Source organism: Carcharodon carcharias, chromosome 3 (genome assembly GCF_017639515.1).
Source record: "Carcharodon carcharias isolate sCarCar2 chromosome 3, sCarCar2.pri, whole genome shotgun sequence".
Classification (NCBI taxonomy): domain Eukaryota; kingdom Metazoa; phylum Chordata; class Chondrichthyes; order Lamniformes; family Lamnidae; genus Carcharodon; species Carcharodon carcharias.
The window spans coordinates 114,059,991-114,079,024 of NC_054469.1; the positions used below are offsets into that span (position 1 = coordinate 114,059,991).

The following is a 19,034-nucleotide window of genomic DNA, read 5'->3' on the forward strand; positions in this document are numbered from 1 at the left end:
AGGATTGAGAGTCTTTGGAACTTTCTTCCTCAAAAGGTAGTGGAAGCAGAGTCTTTCAATATTTTTAAGGCAGAAATGGATAGATTCTTGATTAATAAGGAGATGAAAGGCAATCGGGGGTAAGCAGGAATGTGGGGTGGAGGTTACATTCAGATCAGCCATGATCTTATGAATGGCGGAGCAGGCTCGGGGGGCTGAGTGGCCTATTCATAATTCATATATTCGTTTGTAAATATGCAGACCAAAATTGCACGCTGTATTCTAGGTGTGCCCATAAAATTGTAGCAAGGCTTCTTTATTTTTGTACTCCAATTCCCTTTCATTAAAGGCCAACATGCCATTTGCTTTCTTAATTGATTGCTGTACCTGCAAGCTAACTTTGTTTCTTGTCCAAGTACACCCAAGTCTCTCTCAACATCAACATTTACAAGTTTCATGCCTTTTTAAAATGTATTCTTACACACCAAGTGAATATCCTCACACTTTCCCACATTATATTCGATCTGTCACTTTACTGCCCACTTGCACAACTTATCTGTATCTCTTTGCAGCCTCTTTGCATTCTCCACCGCCCCCCCCCACCCCAGTTTGCATCCCCACCTAGCTTTGGACTGGACACTGTCCAGATGGCCAAAAAGTGTCTCCCCTGCTATTCCTGTTTTCTCTATTCTGAAATGATTACATTTCAGGGGAGGATAAAGAAAAGCCCTCAAAGGCATTCTAAAGCTCTCCTTGAAATGCAGCAGCACTGACATTAATGACTGGGAGGAGCTTATATCAATCGTTCAAAATAATGACAACCTGTCCATCAAGCTGTGCCAGGCTTTGAGTCACAATGTCTTAATAAATCAGAGTGACAGCAGAGAAGGAAAGAAAAGGAAGCAAATCCTGCACTCGGATCCCAATACCTTGTGGGATGTCCTGCCCCCTGTGCCCAAAGATCTGTAGATCAAGAATTGGCCTGTTCAGTCACATGAAGACATAAAGTGACCCTTAATAGATGTCAACCTCTAATTGATGACACTGGTCCCAATACAGTTCAGATGGAGGCCATCCCAACGGTATAGCTCTCTCTTACCTCATTACTGGTGCCTGTGGTCCATGAATCAAAACCCATTTCTTCCACACTAATCTTTGAGCCATGCATTCAACTCTTTGATCTTATTTCAGTTTACTCGTGGCTCAGGTAATAATCCCGATATTATTACCTCTGTGGTTCTGCTTTTTAATTTAGCCTCTAGCTGCTCGTGCTCTCTCAGCAGAACCTTTTTTTTAGTTTTACCTATGTCATTGATACCCACATGGACCATGAAAACTAGTTCCTTCCCCTCTCACTCCAGTTTCCTCTCCAGCCCTGAGATGTCCTTAAACCTGAAATCAGACGGGCAACATGGCCTTCAGGATTCCCACTGTTGGCTGCAGAGAAAAGTATCAATCCACCTAACTATACGGTTCCCTACCACAACTACGTTCCTCCCCCCCCCCACCCCTGCCCCACTTGAGTGGCTCCCTGTACCACAGTGCTGTGGTCAGGTTTCTCATTTCACCCTGAAGTCCCTGCTCTCCTCCACACAAGCTGCAAGAACCTTGAATGTGTTGGGCCGCCTGATGCTCCTCTGTTGCTACCTTCTGGGTCCGCATACCTGCCTTACTTGCAGTCACACCCTCCTGTCACTGATCATAGACCATATCAGAAGTAACTAACCTAAGGGGCGTGACTACCTCCTGGAGCAAAGTGTCCAGGTAACTTTCTCCCACCCTGATGCATTGCAGTGTCCGAAGCTCAGACTCCTGACTCATCAACACTAATCTGAAGTTCCTCGAGCTACAGATGTTTGCTACAGAAGTGGTTGCCTTGGATCACATCTGATTAATATTATATCTGTCATGCCTGATGACCTAATGCTGCAGTAAATTAATGCCTTTGATGCCTACTCTGTTCTTTACTTCCTGTTATAGTCACCCAGTTTGAATTTTTTTTATTTCTTATCTTGGAGCTCCAAAAGTATTCCTATGCCGAATGATGAGGCAACCCAGTGCATCGGTGCAAATGCAAGGATAAAGCATTTGCCTCCATCTTCAGCTGGAAATCAGAGTAGATGATTTCATCTCACCCATCTCCTAAGGTCCCCAGCAGCAAAGTTATCAGTATTCAGCCAATTTGATTTACCCTACATGATATCAAGAAATGGCTGAGCGTAGTGTATGTTGCAAAGACTATGGGGCCTGACAACATCCCGGTTGTAATGCTGAAAACTCATGCTCCAGACCTAGCTACAACCCTAACCAAGCTCTTACATTACGGCTATAACACTGGCAGCTACCTGACAATGTGGAAAATTTCCCAGGTATGTTCTTCGACAAGAAGCAGGATAAACCCAATAGGACCAATCACTGCCCCATCAGCTTGCATCCAATGGTCAGCAAAGTGATGGTTGGTGTAGATGACATTCCAACAAGTAGCACTTATTCACCAATAATCTGGTCACCGATGCACTATTTGAATGCCATTAGGATCATTCTGCTCCAGACCACACTGTAGCCTTGGTCCAAACATGGATAAAAGAGCTGAATTCCAGGGTTGCGGTGAGAGTGACTGCCCTTGACATCAAGGTAGCATTTAATCATGTTGCATCAAGGAGTCCTAGGAAAATTGAAGTCAGTGGGGATCTGGAAACACACTGCACTGGTTGGAGTCATACCTAGTGCAAAGAAAGGTAATCGTGGTTGTTGGGGATCAATCATCTCAGTCCCAGGACATCACAGCTACAGTTCCTCAGAGCCGTATCCTATGCACAACCATCGCCAGCTGCTCCATCAAGGATCTCCTCACCATCTTAAGGTCAGAGGTGGCGATGTTTGATTGCATAATGTTCAGTACCATTTGCAGCTCCTCAGATTATGAAGTAGTCCATGCAGCAAGACCTGGATGACATTGAGGCTTAGACTGCTAAGCAGCAAGTAACATTTGCCACAGAAGTGCAATGCACTGACCATTTCCAGCAAGATGGAGTCTAACATCTTTCCCTTGGCATTCAACAGCGTTCCCATCACTGAATCCTCCCCTATCAGCATCCTGTGGGTTACCATTGACCAGAAACTTAACTGGACCAGCAACACACAAACTGTGGCAACAAGAACAGGTCAAGAGGCTGGGAATTCTGAGACAAGGAACTAATCTCCTGACTCCCCAAAGCCTGCGCTCTATCTACAAGGCACCAATCAGGAGTTTGATGGAATACTCTCCACTTACCTAGCTCCAACAAGATTCGAAGCTCGACACCATCCACACAAAGCCTGCTTTATTGGCACCTTGTCCACCACCTTTAAACATCCATTTCCTCCACCACCTGCGCACTGGCAGCAGTGTTCCATCTACAAGGTGCACTGCAGCAACTTGCCGAGGCTCCTTCAACAGCACCTTCCAAATCTAGTCTAGCCTAGAAGAACAAGGACTTTGGGCACGTAGGAATATTGCTATGATCCCAGCTGGTGTTATCACCAGATAAGATCTCAGGGTGGAACGTGGCCTGATAGATCCTAACTAATATTGTTTTTTGTTTAGAAACGTTGGGCATGGCTACTGAACAGAGTTGCAGGAGTCTGCTGATGAACGTTTAACAAAAGAGTAAAAGGTTAATTAAATAAGAAAAGATGAACTTTATTACACTATTCCTTCACCCCAACTATACCTTTCCAGATATATGCAAATTTGTAAAGATTACAGAAGTTACATGGGCTGTATACTTATTGTGAACATTAGAGTAAAAGATAGACTTTCTAAACTAATAGGCAAGCTATGGTCAGACACAGCACACTCCAAAACCAAGCTTCTATGGATTTCTCATGAAACTGCCACCCCCATCCACAAGACGCTTGTTACACCGTAAGCCAACCGGTCTCACTGAAACTTTCTCTTTCCACATCCCCCTTGGAATTCTCTTCCAAGCGATGCTTTCACTCGGACATCTTCAATAAGGATCCACCTCCAAGGTTTCAAGCTCTCCTTCCAATGGTCCTTTCCCCTGGATCTCTATACATGCATTCAAGCCTCACTTTACACAAGAAAGGGAATCAAAGGTTATCTGCGTTAGATGGGAATGTGGATATCAAAACACAAGATCAGCCATGATCTTATTGAATGGTAAAGCAGGCTCAAGGAACCAAATGATCTACCCCTGTCCCTATTTCTTATGTTCTTATACTCTCATATCTTAGCCATCCTAACAGAGCACCGCTGCTCCAAAAGCCCATAGTAAGGAGTCACCAACCTCCTGCTGTCTCCTCTGATCTTCTGGCTTCTCTCACGCCCATTTTGCTTTAAGTTTGCTCCCGTCTGGCCTCTCTTTGATTGAGTTCTTTTCCTCTAATCCTTACTTTTAACTTCACTTACGGGACCTTTTTCAGATTCCTGTTCTTTTCCTTTGACTTGACTCTTCTTGGGACCTCTTTCTGTCCGAGTCCTTGGTTTGGGACCACTTTCTTTGTTTTGGGACCTTGTCCCTGTCCCCCGCTTGTCTTGCTCCTAGGCACCTTTTCGATCCTTCGTGATGATGTAGAAGGTCACCTGATCTTTTTCACACTGTTTCATTTTCTGGTCCTGTTTCCCTTCTGCGCAGGAACAGTTCCCAACTGAAAAAAATCAAAGAAACAAAATGCGCAGGGCTGTTTACCAGTCTATAAACTGAGAAAATGCACCAACTGCGCATGTGCGGCTATTCTCCAGCCAGCGCATGTGTAGAGACCACCGGGGCTCGTGGAACCTGTAGTTCCCAAACTCCAAGGCCCAATCTCCATTTTTAAAAGGAAAGTTTTAAGTTTTTTTTTCCTTTGGGATTTGTAGCAACACCACCACATGCAACTTCCCATTCAATTTGGATTCCAACCTGCCTTGGAAATATCGCTGTTCCTTCACGGCCGTGTGGCGTCAAAATCCTGGAACTTCTTATCAAACAGCATTGTGGCTGTTCCTATTCAACAGGAACTACAGCAGGCCTCATTGGGCTCATCACCACCATCTCGAGGGCATTTAGGTGTGGGCAGTAATTGCTGGCCTTGCCAGTGACGCTCACATGAACAAATAAAAAGATTTGCATAGATGACACCAGAACTGAAGAGGACAATTGCAAAAAAACTGAACAGGCTTGGGACTCTTTCCTTGAAAGGTTAAGGGGTGATCTGATAGAGGCCTTTAAGATAAGGACAGGGTAGAAGTGGAGAAAATGTTTCCACTTTTTGAGGAAGATCAAAACTGGAGCTTGTAAAAAATAGTCACTAGTAACTCCCAATAAGGAATTCAAGAGATTCTACCCTGAGTGTGGTTAGAATGTTGGACTCGCTACCAAAAGATGTGGTTATAAATGTCATAGATGTAGTTAACGGTAGTCTAGATAAGTACATATGGGAGAAAGACTTAAATAAATGTGGGAAGAAACTTGTGTGGACACAAATAGTGGCACAGGTCATTTGGGCCAAATGGCCTGCTCCAGTCTATAGCATGGAATAACAATTGCGTGTTATGATTGCCCTAATGATGGGTGATCTTGATGTCGCTTTATCATTTATTTACATTGTTTAACTCAGGTTACATCCTGACATTTAAATCTTTATCATTATGGTGTTGTCACCGTATGTGATGACTTCCACCAGTTGTTCTTCACATCAACTTTGCCGAGAATCTGGAAATACCATTGATGTGCTTTTAAGTGAAGATAGCCCAGCAGTTCATGGATGATGCAAAGAAGTTGCGACATTGCAGTAATTGTTGTCATTGCTGACCGCTTATTGGAGTTCAGCTATGAAATAACTAGCCTCATAGAAGCAATGTGGAGTTTAGAAATCATAATGCAACACTGTATTTTCATGGTCGACATCTAAAAGTTCATTTGCACCAATAAGATCTAAAAGTGAAAGGAATTTAACGTAGGAGTTATCAGTGCATTTTGTATAAAGCTTGAGCTGATATTCGCTTTTTTCAATCTTTAAAATAGCATCTAATTAATGATTAGACATTATTTAATATGTAATAAAAGACTTATTTCAAATGAGAATCATCCCTAGATTCATGCTAAACTTATGCCCCTCCATTTAATTCAATTTTGCTTTGTTTAGATTTCTAGTACAAACAGAAACCTAAATTAGATCTTGATCTCATCTATTATAAATATTTGTCCTAGTCATTTTTAGGAAAATTTGCATCACTTTGTAAAAGGTCCCCTTGCCTCGAGTAGAAATCAGTGACCTGACTTGAGCATGTAAATAGCACCTAACATTGACCTCTGCTGCAGAACCTTTCATGCATTACATGAGCGTTCAAGCGGCAATGTACGTTGCACTACCCTTAAATATAAATTTGGTTAGATTTTTGTATGGATTTTAATACACATCTTTTTAGAAAATGAGCACTACTCAGCATCAGTAAGATCGATGTTTGATATTACTAATGTTGCACAAATGCATCAGACTATGTGCGAGTTTATTGCCACGTTTTGCTTGGAAGGTATTTTCATAAATTTCTTAAGTCGACTTTAATTATATGCCTAAGACATTACAGTTCAAAATTGCAGTTTGTAAATACTTGGGATGATGGTTTTACAAACTAGGAATCAACCTCTGAATGACAGGGAATATCTTACTGCAGCCCAGCATATATTTTATAATCCCTGTGCAGGTACATACACAGGATCACAATTTTAACAGCATAGAAGGAGGCCATTTGGCCCATCGTCTCTGCACCAGCTCTCCAAATGAGCATGATGACCTAGTGCCAATGCCCTGCCTCTTCTCAGTACTCCTGCACATTGTTTCAATTCAAATAATCATCTAATGCCCTCTTCAATGCCTCGATTGAATCTGCCTCTACCACAATTCCAGACAGTGCATTCCAGACCTGAATCACTCATTGCTTTTTCTCACATCACATTTGCTTTTTTTGCAAATTAGTTTAATCTGTGCCCTCTCATTCTTGATCCTTTTACGAGCGGGAACAGCTTCTCCCTATCTACTCTGTCCAGCCCCTCTTGATTTTGAACATCTCTATCAAATCTCCTCTCAGCCTTCTTCTCTCCAAGCAGAGCAGTCCCAACCCCTCCATAGCTGAAGTTTCTCATCCCTGGAACCATTCTTGTAAACCTCTTCTGCACTCTCTCCAATGTGTTCACATCCTTCCTGTATTGTGGCAACCAGAACTGTACACAATGCTCTAGCTGAGGTCTAATGAATGTCATGTATAAATTCAGCATAACCTCCCTGCCCTTGTACTTTATGCCCCTATTAATAAAGCTTTGTTAACTGCTCTCTCCACCTGTCCTGCCACCTTCAGTGACCTATGCATGTATACACTGAGGTCTCTCTGCTCCTCCACCCCTTTCAAAATTTCACCCCTTATTTTATATTGTCTGCCCATGCTCTTCCTATCAAAATGCATCACTTCACACTTATCCACATTGACCTTCATCTGCCACCTATCAGCCCACTCTGCCAACTTGTCCATGCCCTCCTTGAAGTTCCACACCATCTGCTTCGCAGTTCACAACTCTCCCAAGCTTCGTATCATCCACAAACTTTGAAATGTCCCCTGCGCACCAAGATCTAGATCGATTAATGTGTATCAGGAAAAGCAAGGGTCCCAATACTGATCCCTGGGGAACTCCACTACAAACCTTCCTCCAGCCTGAAAATTATCCATTGACCATTACTCTCTACTTCCTGTTTTTCAGCCAATTTTGTATCCACGTTGCTACTGTCCCTTTTATTCCATGAGCAATAACTTTTCTCATAAGTCTGTTGTGTGGCACTGTATCAAATGCCTTTTGAAAGTCCATGTACACCACATCAACAGCATTGGCCCCAGTGACCTTTTCTGTTACCTCTTCAAAAAAAACTCCAGCAAGTTAGTTAAACATGATTTCCCCTTTAGAAATCCATGTTGGCTCTTCCTTATCAACCCATATTTTTCCATGTAACTACTAATTCTATCCCGAATAATTGTTTCTAGAATCTTGCCCACCACTGAAGTTAAACTGACTGGTCTGTCATTGCTGAGCTTATCCTTACAATGTGTTTTGAACAAGGGCGTAATGTTTGCAATTCTCCAGTCCTCTGGCACCACCCCTGAGTCTAGGGAAGACTGAAAGATTATGGCCAATGCCCCTGCAATTTCTACTGTCACTTCCTTCAATATCCTTGGATGCATCTCATATTGTCCTGGTGCCTTTTCAGCTTTAAATTCCGACAGTCTATTCAACACTTCCTCCTTATCAATTTTGAACTCTTCTAGTGAGAGTTTCCTCATATGTCACTATGGCCTGGGTAGCATCTACCTCCTTGGTAAAGACTGATGCAAAGTATTCAGTTAATACCTCAGCCATGGCCCGTTTGTCCATGTGAAAACTCTCTTTTAGGTTCCTAATCGGCCCTACACCTCCTGTTACCCCCCCCCACTTTACTATAAATATGCCTTGAGAAGACTTTGGGATTCCCCTTTTATGTTGGCTCCAGCCTTTTCTCATAATCCCTCTTTGCTTCTCAAATATGCTTTTTCACCTCCCTTCTGTATTCCTCTTGGTTCTCAATTGTATTTTCTACCTGACACCTGTCATAAACGCACGTTCTTCATTATCTTAACTCCTATCTCCCTTTTCATCCAGGGAGCTCTGGATTTGTTTGCCCTACTTTTGCTTTTCAATGGAATATGCCTTGACTGTGCCTGAACCAATTCTTTTTTGAAGGTGGCCCATTGTTCAGCTACAGTTTTTCCCACCAATCTTTTGTTCCAGTCTATCTGGCCCAGCTCCGTTCTTGCCCCATTGAAGTTGGCTCTTGTTCAGTTAATTATACTTACCCTGGATTGCCTATCGCCCCTTTCTATCATCATCCTAAAACATACAGTGCAATGATCACTGTCTCCTAAATGTGTCCTCACTGAGACTTGATTGACTTGTCCCACCTCTTTTCCAAGAACCAGGTCCAATAGTGAGTCTTTTCTTGCTGGACTGTAGAAAATTTTCCTGAACACAATCTAGGAACTTTTGCCTCTCTCCGTCCTTTACACTACTACTGACCCAGTCTACATTTGGGTAATTAAAATTACCCATTATAACTATTCTATAATGCTTACATGCCTCTGTAATTTCCCTGCAGATTAGTTCTTTTACATTCTTCTCATTATTTGGCAGCCTATAGACTACAGAGAGCAATGTAATTGCACCCTTTTTGTTCCTTAGATCCAGCCAAATTGATCCTGTACTTGAATCCTCTGGGACATCCTTTTGCTCCAGCACTGCAACGCTCTCCTTTAACCAATACCACCACTCCTCCTTTCCTATCTTTTCTGAACACCTTGTACCTGGGAATATTTAACACCCAGTTCTACACTTCCTTGAGCCAGTTCTCTGTTATCGCCACAACATCATCTTTCCACTTGGCAATCTGCGCCTGTAACTCCCCAATCTTATTTACTATACTCCGTTCATTCACGTACATGCATAGTAATCCTGATTTAGATTTTATTACTTTCTCCCTTATCCCAACTTTACCTATTAACTTACTTTTCTCTATACCAGTGCAATCTGTCTTTCCCAGTATTTTGTGCACCCTGGCATTCCCCTCTAATATTTTCCCACACCCCTGCTGAGCGTGGTTCTTCCATCAACTATAATAAGTCCATGACAATGAGCCTTCAAGTATGCTGCTATTATGGCTGTTGTAGAACTTGTAATATGGGGGGCAGCCATTCTGTCTTTGTTTGCTTTTAGTAGAATGATCCATTTTAATTGTGTAAATGTGGTGAGCCACTCCTATGTTTGAATTCTGGGTCACTGCATTAATGAAAATCAGCAGCACTGTAGGGGTTGGGTACCCAATATGGAGTTTAAAATGGGAAAGCAACAAAGGAAGGCTGTTCTTAAATTGGATCAAAAATTCAGCAAACTAGAAGTAAATACAGAAAATGCTGGAAACATTCAAACCAGGCAGCATCTGTGCAGAATGGAAAAAGGTAAGATTTACATTTAAGGCCTATGACCCTCATCAGCATTGGAGATGTAACAGATGAACAGCCTGTAAGGAGGAACCGAACAAGGGAAAAGGAAATGGAGATTTTTTTTAACTGATCGAATAGAAAAATGAATTATCAATTAAGTGATTAAGTGTGGACTCGTGAAGCAGCCAAGTACATGGAGAAATGCTATATAAATGAAAATTTGTTTTTAATGAAAATGTCTGATGGCCATTTAATTTGCCTTACAATGTGAATGAATTCCAGAGCATTGGGAAGTCAATTTTAGATCATAGGTGCTCAAAACTGCACTTTTTTCTTTAACTGCTCTTGATGTTTTTTTTTAAAACTCCATTTTTGGCAGTGGACATTGCCTGATGTCAGGGGGAACTCCTATACAGATGTTTGGTTGCTCACCAACTTTGGCTCATAAAATTTCTGAAGGTTAAAAATTCATGCAGTTCTTTGAGTTGGCTTTAAGTGCAGTGTTTCGGACAGGAGAGGGGTAATTTAAACAGCACCAATTTCTCCTCTCACCGCCTGTCTGTAAACAGAAAGGTGTTTTGATTTGTTTCCCTCTTTATAAGTGGTGGCATATTTCCCAACCCCTTGGTTTTTGTGCAGTCCAATTTTCTAATAATAATCCCACTGCAAACTCGAGATAGAATAAACTCAAAGGGTTAGTTTATTTGCACACACTCAAAACGCACAATGAGAGTTTGCAATATCCCCATCCCATTTAGATAGTACAGAGAGGGATAGAGAAAAGAAAGATTTACAGTGCAGAGACTACAGAGAAAAGAAATATTGTTTTATGTGGGCTCCAGAGTCCAGAATCGAAGTCCATTGAGGTATTCCTTTGCCAAGGTCAGTGGGTTGAAAACCGATGCCAGATAATTCACTTTTTCGGTGTTGTTGATCTTGTATGATAGGCATGCAGAAATGAATCCATCTTATAGGTGATGGTATGGAATTTCCAGCAGAAGCAGTGTAGATGGGGACCAGGTATTCCACCTGGGCAGAGCTCTTTGTGAGACTGCTATTTAAATGGTAAACAGCAGACTAAGCTGTGCAGTTTAGCCAGACAATATTACTTGTTCCACAAGCCAGAGGCTCATGTCACATGACTCCCACCTCTCCACCAGGTCTTTGACAAAGAATGTGTATCCATTATGTGTATTATAAAGACTGTTAAACGTCTCAGCCATTAGGAATTGAAGGAAGGTTGCGAGGTCTTTGTCTTAGCAAATGATCCATCACCTCCAGGCCAGCTAGGTTATTAAATGCAGATGGACTTTGTGTAGCTCTCTTTGAAGTTGGGCTGTGCAGTCAACAGATGGTCATTAGTGGCTCATCAGAGGTGACGCAGTGTGAACTTTCCCAAAACTGCCAAGTAGCTTTTGTTCAGAGGTCACAGACAGACATAGATATAACCTTTTTAAAGGTCATTGCTCAGTTTCAAAATTTTAGAATGAGTATATCTAAATACATTCAAAAAAATATACTCCTCTGATACTGAAGCAGTCCATGTCCAAATGCAACAAGATCTGGACATTATCCAGGCTTTGGCTGACAAGTGGCTAGTAACATACATTCCACAAGTGCCAGGCATTGACCATCTCCAACCAGAGAGAATATAACTATCACCCCTTAACGTTCAATGGCGTTACCATCACTGAATCCCCCATTATCAACATCCTGAGGGTTACCGTTGAACAGAAACTGAACTAGACTAGCCATATAAATGCTGTGGCTACAAGAGCAGGTCAGAGGCCAGGAATCCTGTGGCAAGGAACTCACCACCTGACTTTCCAAAGCCTGTCCATCCACAAGGCACAAGTCAGGAGTTTGATGGAATACTTTCTGCTTGCCTGGATGAGTGCAGCTCCAGCCACACTCAAGAAGCTTGACACCATCCAGGACAAAGCAGCCCCCTTGACGGGCACTCCACCCACAAACGTTCACTCCCTCTACCACCGACATACAGGAGTAGCAGTGTATACCACCTCCAAGATGTACTGCAGGAACTCGCCAAGACTCCTTAGGCAGCACCTAGATGGTAGTGTTTGTGGGTTTGGAAGAAGGACAAGGGCAGCAGATAGATGGAAACATCACCACCTGGAAGTTCCCCTCCAAGTCACACACCATCCTGACTTAGCAAGGTATCGCAGTTCCTTCATTGTCACTGAGTCAAAATCCTGGAACCCCCTCCCTTACAGCACTGTGGGTGTACCTACACTACAGAGACTATAGTGGTCCGAAAAGGCAGCTCACCATCACCTTCTCAAGGGCAGTTAGGATGGGCAACAAATACTGGCCTAGTCAGTGATGTCCATATTCCGTAAAATGAATTTTTAAAAAAATAGTGTGAGGTCTTAGTCCCTCACAGTAGTTTAAAAGTTTAAGTTTACATTGGTTGCAGTTCATTGTCAGCAAACTTGGATGCATTGCACTCGGTCCCCTCATCTAAGTTACTGATGTAGATTGTAAATAGTTTAGACCCAAGCATTGATCTTATGGTATTCCATAAACTATAGCCTGCCAACCTGAAAATGACTTATTATTCCTACTTTGAAGCTTGTTGCCCAATCCTCAATCCATGCTTAACATATTGTCTCCAGTGACAACTACCTATATTTATGCAGCACCTTTAACATAACAAATGTCCCAAGGTTCTTGACAGGAATGTTATGAATAAAAGTATAAAACTTAAGTATAACACCAAGTCACATAAGGAGATGTTAGGTCAGGTGACGCTAAGCTTGGTCAAAGCGGAGTTTTAAGGAGTACCTTTTAAAGGAGAAAAGCGAGGTAGAAAGGCAGAGAAATGTTGGTAGAGTATTCTAGAAATTGAGGCTGAGGCAACTGAAGACGTGGCCACCGATGGTGATGCATTCAAAATTGGGGGTGGACAAGAAGCCAGAATTGGATGAGTGCAGATATCTGAGGGTTTTGGAGGTGAGGCCATGAAGGGTTTTGAAAACAAAATGAGAATTTTAAAATCACGTTGTTGCTTGACCAGAACTAGCGCAGGTCAGCGAGCATATAAGTGATGGGGAAGCAGGACTTCTTGCAAGCTAAGATATGAGCAGCAGTGTTTTAGCATCTCTTTCTTTTGTAACTCTTTCGAGTACAAACCCGTTTCCATCTGTTTCAGATGAAGTTACATTGTTTCATAGTTTGCCATTGTGAGATTTGAACTCTCGATCTTGGGGTTACAGTACCATAACCACTTGGCTATTTAGGCCAAGCCCCAGCAGTGTTTTAGATGGCCTCAAGTTTACAGGAGTAGAATGTGGGAGACCAGCCAGGCGGGCATTGGAATATTCTGCTGTAGGGATAACAAAGGCACAACTGAGAATTTTGACTGAAGTGTAGCTGAGACGAGTGAAGTTGAGTAATGTAAATGAAGGTGGAAATAGGTGGTCTTGATGATAGCATGATTGTGAGGTTGGAAACTCATCTTGATCACCTGGCACCAAGGCTGTGAACAGACTGGCTTAATCTGATTAGCCAGGGAGAGAGATGGAGTCGGTAGCTAGGGAATGGAGTTTAGAGCTGGAACTCCAAAAGGGCTAATTTTATGTAAACTCTTGTGTGGCACCTTATTGAATGCTTTTGAAAATCCAAATAGAATGTCTTTTTACCAATTGTACTAGTTACAACCTCCCAAATTCTTAACAGACTTGTCAAAATTGTTTTTCCTTTCATAAACACATGACATCAACGTGGATTTAAATCTCTTGCTATCAAATCCCTAATAATAGATTTTAGTTACAGCAGTAGCTACATTTTGAAAGTGCTCCAATGGTTGTAGGCACTTTGGACATCCTGACGCATTGAAAGGCACTATATAAATGCAAGTTTGCTCTTTCTTTACCCTCTTCCACTTAATAGTTTATATTAATGTGCTATTTGCACTTAATAATAGAAGGAAGGCTCTCTTGATTCTGCTGTTGGTTGAAGCAGTGAATAGCTGTTTTATTGAACAAGACAAGCTTGATCCTGCTAACTTTGCTAGCACAGGTTAGAGCAGCAAGGGGGAAAATTGACCAAGATCATAACTCATTGCTGGAATTGTATCTGAGTGCTAACTGTTAAGGTCAACAGCAACTTGCATATCAAATCGGAGCCTGTTACCGGTCATTTCTGCAGTAGAAAAGTTGAATTATCAGAATTTGCCTTAAGCAACTTTGGATTAAAAGGAGTAGACTGCGTATAGCATTTTTTACATTGAAAAGATTCCGGAAGCACTTCGGAGGAAAAAGAACATAGGCCAAGATTTCATGGAGGAGCTGAGAGGTGTTACAAACACCTTATTCAGGGGTGTTCTAAAGATAGAGGGGAAGCAGGAGGGTCTAAGGAGGCAGTTTTGGGAGTAGGACCAAGGTTGGTAGAAGGGTTCATCATTTGAAATGTGGAAACTGGAGGGTGTTCTTAGTTTGGCTAAGTGTTTGTAATTGATTTGCGTGAGATTGGATGCTCATCAATCCCTCCATAACCCCTGTTTCATTAACCATCTGGCAAAATAGGCTCCTCCACTCTTTGAAATCAAACCAGAAAGCGAGGCTCTGATGAAAAATCATATGGCCTCAACATTAACTCTGTCTTTCTCTCCACAGATGCTGGCAGACCTGCTGAGTTTTTCCAGCATTTTTTTGTTTTTGTTCCAGGAAGAGAGGGAACTCTTAAAACTGTTGTACTTTTGATAGGTTATGTATACTTTATGTATATAGACAGAAGTAAACTACTTTCATCTCATAGCAACAGAAGGTATACCTACATTTGTTCTTCATCCTGCCTAAATCAATTTATAAAATATGATTTAAACCAATATGAGGCAATAACAATTTGTAAAAATGATAAATCTTGTACAATTTTTGTTTTGTATTTTGATTTGAGCATCTACAAAATGGCTAAAGATCTTTGAAAGTAGCTTTTGTTTTGGTTCTGAGAGAAATTTATACCTCTTTCATACTTAAATTGATTTTTTTTTAAAAATCACACATCCAAACAAAATTAACTTTGTTTTTCTTGATTTTATTTTATATATAGGCTGGACTGGTTTAGATGAAGACGAAGATGCCCATGTCTGGGAAGATAACTGGGATGACGATAATGTAGAGGACGATTTTTCTAACCAGTTAAGGTGAAGCTCGCTGTTTAGTTTCTTGGCAGTAACTGAAGGTTGGGTATATTGGGGCAGAGGGAATTCCAGGGTCAATCATGAATGAAGGATGAACTTAGAGTTCTGAATAATGCAGAAGAAATAGTGACCCGCTAGTAAGGGAGCATCTCGAATAGTGACCATAATATGAAGACAAAAAAGAGTTTTCCTCAAATAAAAAAAAACATAGCCTCGAAGGTATGGATGAATATAGGAATGTGATTAGGGAGGCTGAGAAACTGGCAAAGAGAGCCAAAACAGATGACCACAGCAGGACTGTTAAGGATAAGGATATAAGCACAATATGAAATGCTTTTATAAGTAAATTCAAAGCAACTGGACAGGCAAGGTTTCAAAGGGGAGGTTATTTAAATAACTGGTGAATGGCATAGAATGAATAGATGTTTTCTAAATTAATTATTTGTCTTGAATCAGCAAAATCCCCAGGCAGTCTTACTTTTGGCATAGGGAAAAGTTTCTGACAAAAATAGATGTACCTGGCAGAAGTGGTAACCCAGGGAACTTATTGGTTGGTTAGCCTGACATATGGAATGTACTAAATGTTGTCCCATGCATAGGATACTGGTGATAGGGAATCAGCTGCTCATTTACTCTTCCAGTGCAGTCAAAGAAAAAGAAAATTGGGCAGGTTGCAAAACAGGCAACCGATTCAAAATTGGTAGATAATCGGCCTGTGATATGTAGTTAAATTTAACTCCCCGATTCTTTTTGTGATATACAGTTAAATTTAACTCCCCTATTTTTGTGAAGCACAGTCAAAGCTGAATTTAACAGCAAGTAACACTGGATTGGAATCTGCTGCAAATAATGATCCTGAATGCTTTTCCTGAGTTTCAACCGCAACTCCTGGAGACTAATCACTTTGAGTCTGAAGTGACGAAATATCTCCTGTTGAGTCAAAAAATTCTTCTGCCTATTTTAATATAAAATGGAAAGAGACTTTACACTGAAAGTATTGTTTCCTACAATAATGTTCCTCTTTGAATATTATATAGTTTAGTTTCTGTTGCCATTTTTCTAAATATCAAATTTGCAACTTCTTGTTCTTTACGATTTTTATCTTCTAATTGCAATTAGAAAGCATTAGTTTTAACAATTGTCTTGAATGTTGCATTCTAGACACTTGAAAAATTAAAATTATTAAAGCTGTGAACTTGTATTGAAAATTCTGTGCTACTGTTGTTCAAAGGTGTACTGTTTAAGATTGCCAAGTCATGCCAGGCCCCTCCTCTGCATCCCATTGAGTTTGTGCTATTTTAAGTAAAAAGCTAGGTATTATGAATCAAACTTAATTTTGTATCCTGTGACATTGGAGGAAATCTCTGTTTCAAATAAAGATCTGAATGTTTTTTGAGCCAGTAAGATAGTGATCTGACAATATTTAAAATTTGAGAAACTGATAATTAAGTTTTAGGTATATGAGCTTCTATAAAATAATTTTGATTAGTGTTTTAACATAGTGACCCAGAATTATGCTGTGGGCTATTAACTTTCAAATACTTTAATACATTCATTTAATGTTCCTCCCTGATATTTAATTTACTTAACAATTTCCAATAGGGGTAGTTTTAGATGCGGTGTGTGGGTAGCTGATTGTGTGAAGTTAATTCTTGCATTGTTTTGAACATTTTTCCATTAATGGGGTGTATCATCTCTCAAATTATATACAGAATTCACTTATGCTTAGGTTTATACAAAGGATATAGTGAAAATAAAATTTGGCAGTTGGCTATTTTATCACATCTCATCTCATGTATATTTGTGGAGGGAAGAACTGAAATATCTAAAACCTATATGAAATTGGCTAGGAGCTTTCTGTTGTGACTACTTTGGTACACTGATGTTACTGCCTGTGTAGTACACATGTCTTGTATGTAGTTCCTCACACAGCAAATTCATAACCACCCAAGGATGGGAAAGCTTGCAGTTAACTTTCTGTGCTTATCTTCTACCATGAAACATAGGTTGGATTGTCTGCCAGCGTCAACTTTTAAATTATTTCAGTAAAGGGGAGGGAAACCAAGACGTGAGAATTGTTAATAAGGTAGTAGGTTTGCATTTTAAGACTCAATTTTTGGAAGACTAATATTTTGATAGAAAAATTCAGAAGTTTGAGTTCCTTATCAATTTATTTTTCCATCAATTTTTAATTAGGAAAAGCTACATGTGGTACAATACCTTAAAGCAACCGTTGAACAAAATTTAAAAATCTATAAAATTTTAGTGTATGATTACTCCAAAGTTAATTCTAAAACCACATTTCAGTGTTTAAGCTATGGCAAAAAATCTTCCATGTTATAGTCATGACTTGGGCTTGTTAAACCAATTGAGCAAAAGGTGATTTCTAAGTTATAAAAGAAAAGTATTAATTCTGTGGTTGCAATACAATTTTGTTTTTAAAATGGCTTTTTTTTTAAAGCAGCAAATAGCCTTATAATTTAGCCAACTTGAAGACCTAGAAATGGTAGGAAACGCTTTAAATGTATATTTATTTATGGAAGGTGTTGCATTTTGGGGATTTCTTCCTTGTAGATTTTTTGGTTTTGATGTCCAGACTATTCTTTAAACCCTTATCCCCTGTTGCCAAGAAAGATAGTTTTCACTTATAGGTAAATTCATAGTGTGTATGAACACAATGCTTTTTAATTTGTTTCATCGGTTGTTTTTATCCTGTGCCTTCATGTGATCCATTTTTGTCTTCAAAAAGCAGCAGAATAACACTACACCAGGCTTTTACTGGTAAACAAACTTATTCAATGGTCCAAGAATGAGGAAATATTAACAACACATTTTTACAGGGTTCTGATGAAAAGTCATGACCTGAAACATTTACAGTTTCTCAGCCCACATTTGCTGCCAAATCTGCTGAGTATTTCCAACATTTTCTGTTTTTATTTTAGATTTTACAGAAGTTGATTTTCAGCTAACTCCACGTATAGGGTCAAATAATAGTTTACAACTACCATGTCAATTGACACAAGTAATTTTCCTGTGGGGCTTTTGGTCCTTTACTTGGCATCTAAAAAATTTTATCTGGCCAGATAGCCTCAATGCTTTGAACATTGAGTTGATAATTTATATTTTTAAAAATAAAGATTTAAATAGCCAACTCAAAAATCTGCCAAGCAAATTTGAACATATTCCACAAGATGTATGTACTTGAATTGAATAGCTTTCCCTCCTCTAACCTGCAAAACCCCCCTCCCCTGTCCTGCACCCACCATGGACATCAATAGACAAACTGATTAAAATCTCTAATAGTTGTATCAATTTAAGTTGGAACATGATTTCAGTTAGTAAATCTGTTTTTGAACTCCTTTACGTAATGACCAAATTAGTGGATAAATACCATATTAAATCTAGGAAAAAGCTTCATTTTATCACAAGCATGTGATTTCTTTAATGGATGTTCCTATTATACATAGAATATTTGAAGGGAAAACGCATCATCTAAGTAGAAATGGAGCACACATCAGTACAACAAAATTGGACATCTTAACAATGTAAGATGTCATCATTCTGTGTACTGTTGCTATCAGAATAAAATTAGAAGTGCATTTCAATGATAACATGTATGTTAGTTTACAGAAAAAGAAATGGTGCAATTCTATAACTTTTATTTCATGTTTGATTCTGAAGTGCGATTCACATGATCACTGACTAAATCAAGTGTGAGTTATCCTTATACTGTAAAACTTCTGTGATACATGATTTTTTTAAGAATTAAATCCTTTTATAGATTCAGCAGGTTTCTGTAATATTCATGTTTCAACTTAAAGCAGTCTACCAAATGATAAACTTTTGGAAGAATTCATTGAATGGAGATGGAACAATTGTTACATTTTGTAT

The 19,034-nt window shown here is 40.1% G+C and overlaps 1 long non-coding RNA gene across 1 annotated transcript in view; it reads left to right on the forward strand.

The window, feature by feature from the left end:
- The window catches only part of LOC121276377, a 41,185-nt gene that overhangs the window by 12,266 nt on the left and 9,885 nt on the right, over positions 1–19,034 (forward strand). Inside the window, exon 2 of the long non-coding RNA XR_005942647.1 lies at positions 15,053–15,146. This is a non-coding gene — a long non-coding RNA (uncharacterized LOC121276377). The remainder of the gene's footprint in view (positions 1–15,052; positions 15,147–19,034) is intronic.